The following is a 9,080-nucleotide window of genomic DNA, read 5'->3' on the forward strand; positions in this document are numbered from 1 at the left end:
GCTTTTTTAATTGTTCTTTGCATCATTGTTGTTAAAGCATAGGAGTATGGGTTAAGTGTTTGTGGAGGAAGTTTCATTGAAATTGTTGTGAAGTTGAAGTGTTTGATCATTCATTGTGTTTATGTGTTTTTACATTGTGCATGCATGGTCGTAGATCACTAAGACCAACTCTTGTCCCTCTTGATTTGTATCTTGAATCCGTAGTTAGAAATCCTAGAGGAAGAAGAAGTTCTAGTTCGGGCTGTTCCATTACATCAATGGAAGGCCATAATGAAGAGAATGTAGAGGACCTTGGTCACATAGACCAACAAGGTATCTTTCATTCAAATGTGTATCATGAGAACATTCAAGCACCATTAGGCATCTCTAGGCCATTCATTCACCAACCACAACAACAACAAGGCCAAGTTCCATTTGGAATGCCAAGGCCAATGTATGCTCCACAACCTCCCATCATTCAAGGAAATCAAAATCAAGGTGCCCATATTGCACCTCAAATTGCTAATCATCCACTTGCTTTAAGAGATCACTATGTGCCTAATGAATACAATACACCCACATGTATTCAATTGCCATCATTTAGAGCACATCACTATGAAATTAAGCCACAAACCATTCAAATGCTTCCGAACTATCATGGACTTCCAAGTGAAGAACCTTACAAGCATTTGGATGAGTTCCTTGAAGTATGTTCCACCGTAAAATATACAAACAGGCCGGAAGAGGTTTTAAGACTTAAACTTTTTCCATTCACCTTAAAAGACAAGGCAAAGTATTGGTTTAACAATCTTAGGCCTTTTTCAATCACTTCTTGGGCAGAAATGCAACAAGAGTTCTTGAAGAAGTACTACCGGTTTCTAAGACCAATGCCATGAGAACCTCAATTCGAGAATTTTCACATGGGGATGGAGAAACGTTTCATGAGGCATGGGAATGCTTTAATGAATTGCTTAGGAAGTGTCCACATCATGACATGCCCAAATGGCAATTAGTTCAATATTTCTTTGAGAGCTTATCGGACAATTACAAAGGCATGGTTGATGCTTCCATGGGTGGCTCATACATTGATAGGCGTGAGGATGACATGTGACGTCTTTATGAGAGCATGAGTGAAAATTCTTTGCATAGAATATTATCATCCAAGAATGGTAGAAATTCACAAGGTAGGAAGAGTGTTGGCTTACATCAAGTTGACCACTCAAATGAAATAGCCGTCGAAATGAAGTCCTTATCTCAAAGGTTTGATCAATTCTTGATTAACCAAAACTCGGCGAACCAAGTTTCTTCCTTCTCTAACCATTCTCATCGTGCATCAAATGAAACATGTATGACTTGTTCTAGTGTTCTTCATTCTACTTCTCATTGTCCTCACGGACAAGTGCAAAATGAACCTAATAAATAAGTCAATGCAGGTTTTGTGAACCAAGGGAACAATCCTTATGGTACTCACTATAATCCAAGTGGGAGAAATCATCCGAATTTTCTCTTGGAAAAACCAAGGAGAGGGCTCAAACCCTTCCCAAGGCGGTTTTCAAGGGAAGTACATTCCACATCTACTTCAAAACCAAGGATCCCAAGGTTATAGACCTTATCAATCACAAGGGAATCAATTTGCTAATTCTCATTTTCCCTACCAATCTTATTCCCAAGGAAATGCTAGAAGTCCCGCTTTTGAAGAAAAAGTTTTGAATGCTTTAAGCACTCTTGAGGATAACACACAATTGCTTCATTCTCACTCTCAATCTATTGCGAAGCTAGAAACCCAAGTAGGGCAAATAACAAGCACTCTTAATGCAAGAGAGAAGGGAAAGATGCCTATTAAGGCCCCACCTAAGCAACAATGTGTTGTGGAAACCCATTCCTCATCGGAAGGCCACACCATTGAACATGTTAATGCGGTGACTACCTTGCGGAGTGGTAGGATTGTGGACAATCAAGTTGAAATGTCCAATGAAGAGAGTGAAACGGTGCAACCTCAAGTTATCACTCGTCCCGTTTCACATCCCATTCCTCTTTCATTGCATATACATGATCTTGTGAATGAGAAAACTTCAAAATGTGATTTGAAGAATGATTTTGAAAATGATTTGAAGAAAGATTTGCAAAAAAATGAATTTAAAAAGGTTTTATTGAAAAATGATTTGAAACAAAGTGATTTAAAAACTTCTTGTGTTGAAGAGACTGCAAAGAAAAATTCTGAAAAAGTGTTTGAACCAAAAGTTCCATTTTCGGATGCCTTAAAAGGATCCATTTCAAAAGACAAGCAAAAGGCAAAACCCAATGAAATCATGGAAATGTTTAAGCAAGTAAAAGTCAATCTTCTACTTCTGGATGCAATCAAACATATTCCGACTTATGCCAAATTCTTGAAAGACTTGTGCACCCAAAAGCGGAAGAATAAGAGCCAAGCACCAAGAAAAGTGGTTTTGACCGAGCAAGTAAGCTCAATTTTGCAACATAACACTTTGCCAAAGTTTAAGGACCCCGGTTCACCTACCACTTCATGCATTATTGTTGATCATATCATTAATCGGGTGCTTCTTGAATTAGGAGCAAGTGTTAACCTTCTTCCATTCTCGGTTTATGTCAAATTGGGCCTAGGTGAATTGAAACTGACGTCGGTAGTTTTACAACTTGCCGATCGATCCATTAAGAAGCCTAGGGGTATAATTGAGGATGTATTGATTAAGATTGATAAATTCTTCTTCCCCGTTGATTTCATTGTCATTGACACGGAACCGGTCCCTAATCCTAAAAGCCAAATTCCCATTATCCTTGGCCATCCTTTCTTGGCAACCGCTAATGCCAACATCAATTGTAGGATGGGGATAATAAAGATCTCATTTGGCCACATGAAGGTGAAGTTGAATATCTTTAATCTCACACCCAACTCATTTGACAAATATGAAGGAAAGGTTAATGTTGTAGACAAATGTCATAATCTTCAATGTCAAGGAAGTGAGCTTTTGTGTAAGACTAAAACTTCAAAAGGATCATCTTCAACCTTGCATTCTCAAAGTGTTGTTTCAAATTCTTGCTTTGAAAGGGCATGGAAGCCCAAAGTTTATTCTTGGATTGACAAGGGAATAAAAGTTTCTTTTGAGCTTAATCCAACAAGTTCTTCAAAGAACCATTTATTGGGTGGAGTTCAAAGCATCTATCACCCCAACAAGGAGGGGATGCATTACAAGATCTTTGATCTGGGTTAAAAGAGTCCAATGTCTTGCTAGAGACGTTAAAGACTAGCAACGACATTTCGTAGGGTGTCAAAACCCTATTCCTCCCTCATTTCTATCTTAAATTTCATTTATTGCGAAGTCTAGATACTTGTTTTTGGTTCATATGCATTTATAGGAACTGTGATTAGGATTGCATGATTTTTATATTGTGATTGAGCATTTTGCATAAGTTCGATCGATCTCAGTTGAGAGTTTGATCGATCGAACTTCCACCTGCATCCAACACTTAGAAAAATTTTCCACCTACATCCACCTGCATCACAATCACCTCTCTGTGCCATCGTTCAAACTTATTCTTAGATCGATCAAGAGACCTTCGATCAATCCAACTTCAAAGTTCGATCGATCTCATGATCCAACACTTAAAAAATTTTTGAGCCTGCATCAACCTGCATATTCAGCTCTCTATCTTATCGATCGAAACATTCTCAGATCGATTTGAAGTTCTTCGATCGATCCAACTTCAAAGTTCGATCGATCTGCAAGTTCTAACACTTAGCCAAATTTTTGAACCAAAAACCTGTATATTTTTGCTTTCTGTTTGATCAATCGAACATTTTGTTCAGATCGATCTCAGTTCTTCACTTCTCTATTTTGACCCTTGTTTGACTTTATTTGACTTTTTAATTTTCAAAAATTCAAAAATATTTTTATTTTATTTTATTTTTCAAAAAATTCAAAAATATCTTCTAATTTTCAATTTTAATTTTTAATTTTTAATTTTAATTTTTAATTTTTAATTTTAGTTTTTAATTTTTCAAAAATTTTAAAAAATCCCAAAAATACTTTGAGGAAAGATCATCAAAGTTCGATCGATTTGAAGTCTCAATTCGATCGATCAAACTACTCGGGAAATGTTTTTAAAAATAAACCTGGAGGGTCACAAGATCAATCATTTAGATCGATCCAACCCTCCAAACCCTTGTCCCTCATCCTTCCCGTCACCACTGTGCCCCATCATCATCATTTTCTCCGGCGACTCTCTGGCGAGATCTACACTTTGATTTTCTCTCTCTCCTCTCGGATTTGCATCACCATCTTCCTCTCATCTTTTCTCGCGACTAGAGGTAAGATCCGAGCCACACTTTGTCATTTCAAGCTTCAATTGGACAATATGTTGCCAACATGCTAGATATAGGATGTAATGATGATAAAATCCACCATTGATGAGCTTGAAGCATGTTTGTATATATGTGTATCTATATGTGTATATATATTTATATATTTTGAATTGATTTTTGGGAGTATAGGCCATGCTATTTGACTAGGATTGATTGATTTGTTGTGTTGATGGGCCCACGACCTTGTTCGTGTGGCCTCCGTGCTTCCAAAGTCACAGATCTGTGACTTTTCAGTTTTCACCTTCGCACAGTTCGATCGATCGAACTTCAATCTCAGATCGATCTTGAGAGATCGATCTCAAACCTTTTTGTGATCGATTGAACTTCACAGATCTCATACACACTTTATTCATCATGCATTATGATCATGCTATCTCATATATGCCCAATGCCTGTGATATTGCACATTGGATGCATTTCATACTTACACTGTTTAGCATGTTTCATATCCTGTCACTTGCATAGATTCATGTCATTTATATGTTTTGTCTATCTTATTTGACATGCATGTTTCTATTTTGTGCCTTCAATTCTTTATTTTGACACTAACTCCTCTTGCAAGTTTTTAAATTATTTTTCAGGCTATGACTAAACGCAAGACTATTGCCAAGAGGCAACATGGGCCTCAGAGACATATCCGACCGAGGATAGAGGAGCCAGCAGAGCTTTCTCATATACAAGAGGAGCCAGTACAGCCTACTCCACCTCAGTCACCTGCTCATGAGGCTGAGGATACTCATATTCCATCCACCTCTGCAGCTCAGCCTGCGTTTACATCATCACCATCTCCATCACATGCTGGAGCTGAGCCTTCACCAGTACCATCTCCACCACGCCAGCCAGCTCAGCCAGCTCGAAAGCGTGATAGGCCCGTGCCTAGATATGTGCATATGGCAGTGGACCATGAGTCGGTGTTGGACACAGACTTCTTCTCCAGATCGGTGCTAACCCGATCAGCTTACCACGACATTATTCAGAGGGGCCTTGCAGCTATTCTTGCCCCAGTTACAGAGCCAGTTTACCCGCGGCTGGTATGGATGTTCTTCCAGAACCTCCGACTGTCCCCGCGTACCATAGCAGAGCTGGTCACTACTATAGATGGCCATCAGATCATGATTACTGTGGACTTTCTAGCCCACTCATGCCATTGTCCACACAAATGCCCTCTGAAGCTATAGGAGCTTTATCCGAGGCTATACAGGCCTTCTTATGCTGACATGGCAGTATTTCTTACAGGTCACCATGCCGATGGCGAGACTTTCGCCACCTGCACATTCCTTCCGAATGACCTATGGTTCTTCGATTCCGTTCTTTTTTGGAATATATATATGGCAGGGCACAAGATCCAGTGGCGAGGAGACTATTTGATAGCCCTCTACGCATTCTATATAGGCCACTAGGTATCTATTCCCGTGCTCATCTGGAGCGTGATGGTGAAGCTATTCGACGACTATATCAGCAAGGAGAAGCTCGGAAAAGCTAAGTCTCTTCCATTCAGCCACCTCATCACCCAGATACTTATTGACCAGCGCTACCCTTTCCATCCTCGGGAGCACCCTGAGAAAGGTTCCTGTCACTTCTTGAAGAAGGACTGGGACAAGAGTACAATGCCATCATCACTAGACTGTAGGACCACGTAGTAGTGGCTGCAGAGGAGCTAGAGGCTGAGGAGGCAAAGGCAGAAGCTCAGGCAGTAGCTCAGGCAACAGTAGCAGATCCTGCAGCGGATGATGTACCAGTAGGTCCAGCTGCTGAGCATATAGACATTAATTTGGAGCAACCTGCAGATGACGCAGAGCAGTACTCTCCAGCTGGGTCGCCAGTACATGAGCAAGAGCAGACTCAGGATCTTTCTTCTGATTCATCCATACCTAAGGCTCCTAATCAGACCCCCGACTTTGGAGAGCATCTTTAGGCTCTTGAGGATGCAGTGGTTGCTATCAGAGCTGATACTGCTGCCATTCGAGCCGATGCTATAGCCCACCGAGCTGATTTTGCTACATTCCGCACGGATGTCATGACTGCACTCCGAGACTTATCTCATGATATCCGCGGAGCTCGCCCTGCCCGACCTTTCTCCTCCACCTGAGACTTCCAGTTCTTCTATATTTTTATACTCCACCTCTATGCTCTATTCTTCATTTTTATCATTGTATATTATTTACAGCCGGTTTGTCGGCTTTGATCTTTTGATGTATTCAGTACTTTATTTTCCATATATATACTTTTGTTATGGATGTCATGTGTTATATTCTTATCTCTGTATGTTTGACTCCATCAGGTACATCACAGTGACTTCAGTGAGAGTGTACTACCCGATTTTCAAGACCACCTTATCACCTTTATACCTCTCTCACTGTTTTATTTCATTTATATTTGTATGTCCACTGTGCACTGATTATCCTTTTTTGTTATCTGATGAGTTTATCCGAGTGCCAAATTTCAGGACCGCAGTTAATCCCAAGTTTGGGGGGGCCATGCCACCTAATTTGGATACTTTAGTCCCGATCATTCTTTGCCTTAATTGCACCAGTATACTCTTTCCTTTTGTTCTCTTTGCACATTGAGGACATTGTACCCTTTAAGTTTGGGGGTAATGGTGTATGTTACAGTGTTTGTTTTTAAATTCAAAATTTTGAGCATGGCTTGTGTATTTGAGAGGTTTTCTATGATCGGTCCATATCTAGCTATGATTTTGATCTTTTAAGGACTACATTGCTTAAAATTTAAAAATTACCTGACTTGAGAGTCCAATACTCCTTGTATGCCTTGTGGAAGCCATTTAGGTAAATTTTTCGAAAAATTGATATCTTGTTTGCACTTGTGGTCCACATCATCTTGATTTTGTGATTATTTTGAGATTCACTTTAGAATTCTACACTAGCACCGGTGCACATCAGCATTCATTTGTGGGTACATGCTTTGTTGATTATTGAATTGGTTATATCCCAATTGAGCTAGTAGTGCATTGAAAGCTTTCATTCTTGATAAAGGTGGATAATAACCCCTTTTCACTAAGTAGCCGGGATTCTAGCCTCATCAAGTACTGAACTTCTCGCGGCGAAAGGTGGAGGGCCGAAACTCTAGGTTAATAATTGAACTTGTTTATTCAAAAAAAAAAAAAAAAAAAAAAAAAGCAAAAGCAAAAGCAATAAAAAAAGTGAGGACTTCTGCCAAAAGGTGAGAAGTGGAAAATGATTAGATAGAGGTTGTCTTGATTTGTAGTGTTGTTGATTTGAGCTTGTAAGTCCGTAGGGGTGTTTGAACACCTAATGCCCTAAAGCCGTCTGGTTTGGGAGTCGTTGACTTAATGCTCGATCTCATGAATCGCTAGAAAGCTTAATAGATCAACACATTGCACCATGCTTCCGTCTTTGATCCTATAAAAAAAAAAAATGTGAGTGAAAAGAATAAGCGCACCTAGAACAATAAAGCTTTAATAAAAGGTCCACTTTTTGTTTTGATGATCAGTACTAGATTTGTGTGTTAGTTTGAGGGTAAGGATGTGATTAATTTTTTAGTTGGCTAAGATAGCAACATATTTGATGCCGGTCCACTCAAAAAGGATCTAGAGTTGTTTTGATTTTCATGATCATTTTCTTGATGTATGGAGGACCATACTTGCTTGTTTGATGTTGAGATTTTGGGAGATTGCTTAGAAATGTTTGAAACATTGCATACTTAAGGTAGTTTTCTCCCAATGCTTGTTTGCAATATTGGTGCCTCTTTAGAAAGAATGAGCTTTAAGTTTGTGGGTATCATTTCTGGAAGCCCTCACGAGACTTCACTCGTCCACTAGGGGTAACCTAGGGGTTTAAAAGGCTTGTTGCATGTGCTAAGTGCAATCGTGTTCCCTACGAAAGTGGCGTTATCCATTTATTATTTTCTAGTTTATAGTTGTATAGTTGTTCATTTCATTCCTTTACTTTTTAGTTCATTGCTAGGGACTAGCAATATTTAAGTTTGTGGGTGTGATGAGTGCTGAAAAGTGTGTAAGCTTAGGCATTCTAGTACCTTTATCTATCTTACTTTACCGTTTTAGATTGATTTCGTATTATTTCCATTTTCAGGTACTTATCCCGAAAATAAGCTAACTCACCTAATTAAGAGCAGCAATGAAGCAATTCTGGGATAAATCAAAGAAAGGAGCTAAGTAGAAGGAAAAGAAAGAAAAAGGTGGAAATCAACATTTTCGATCGATCTTAGATCAAGGTTCGATCGATCCAACATGATCGATCTCAGCACTTCAAGATGGATTAGAGCCATGGTGATATTTTCAGAGATCCCAAAAGTTTGATCGATCTAACATCATTCTTCGATCGATCGAACTACTTTGTCCTTATCCAAATGATTGATCTTATCTAGTTGTATCACCCTACCAACCACTTTTGTCCTTTTCCCAAAAATATCTTCAAAATATCTCAAATTTGTCTTTATCCAAAAAGCCCCACCAATGAAGATCGATCCAGCCTAAGTTCGATAGATCTCAGCCATGTTCGATCGATCCAAGTCCAAGGTTCGATCGATCGAACTTCTTCCAGTGCAAAAAAGTTAAATTTCCAACTCATTAAAAGCTGTCCTTTATCCAATCATTGGGGAATATTGTGTGTACGACCCCAACTCATTTTTGGGTGTCATTTGACCTACCTATATAAGGATAAGGATTGCTTTTTACAAGGGAGGACCTCATACCATATCATATCATCTCATACCTTGTAAG

The 9,080-nt window shown here is 39.3% G+C and overlaps 1 pseudogene; it reads right to left on the reverse strand.

Moving 5' to 3' along the window:
- Window positions 1-876: 876 nt before the first annotated feature.
- LOC132310803 (small nucleolar RNA R71) lies at window positions 877-975 on the reverse strand (annotated as a pseudogene).
- Window positions 976-9,080: the final 8,105 nt, after the last annotated feature.

Source organism: Cornus florida, unplaced genomic scaffold (assembly GCF_030987335.1).
Source record: "Cornus florida cultivar Cherokee Brave unplaced genomic scaffold, ASM3098733v1 CherokeeBrave_3.0.0_Hap2_Chr05, whole genome shotgun sequence".
NCBI lineage: Eukaryota > Viridiplantae > Streptophyta > Magnoliopsida > Cornales > Cornaceae > Cornus > Cornus florida.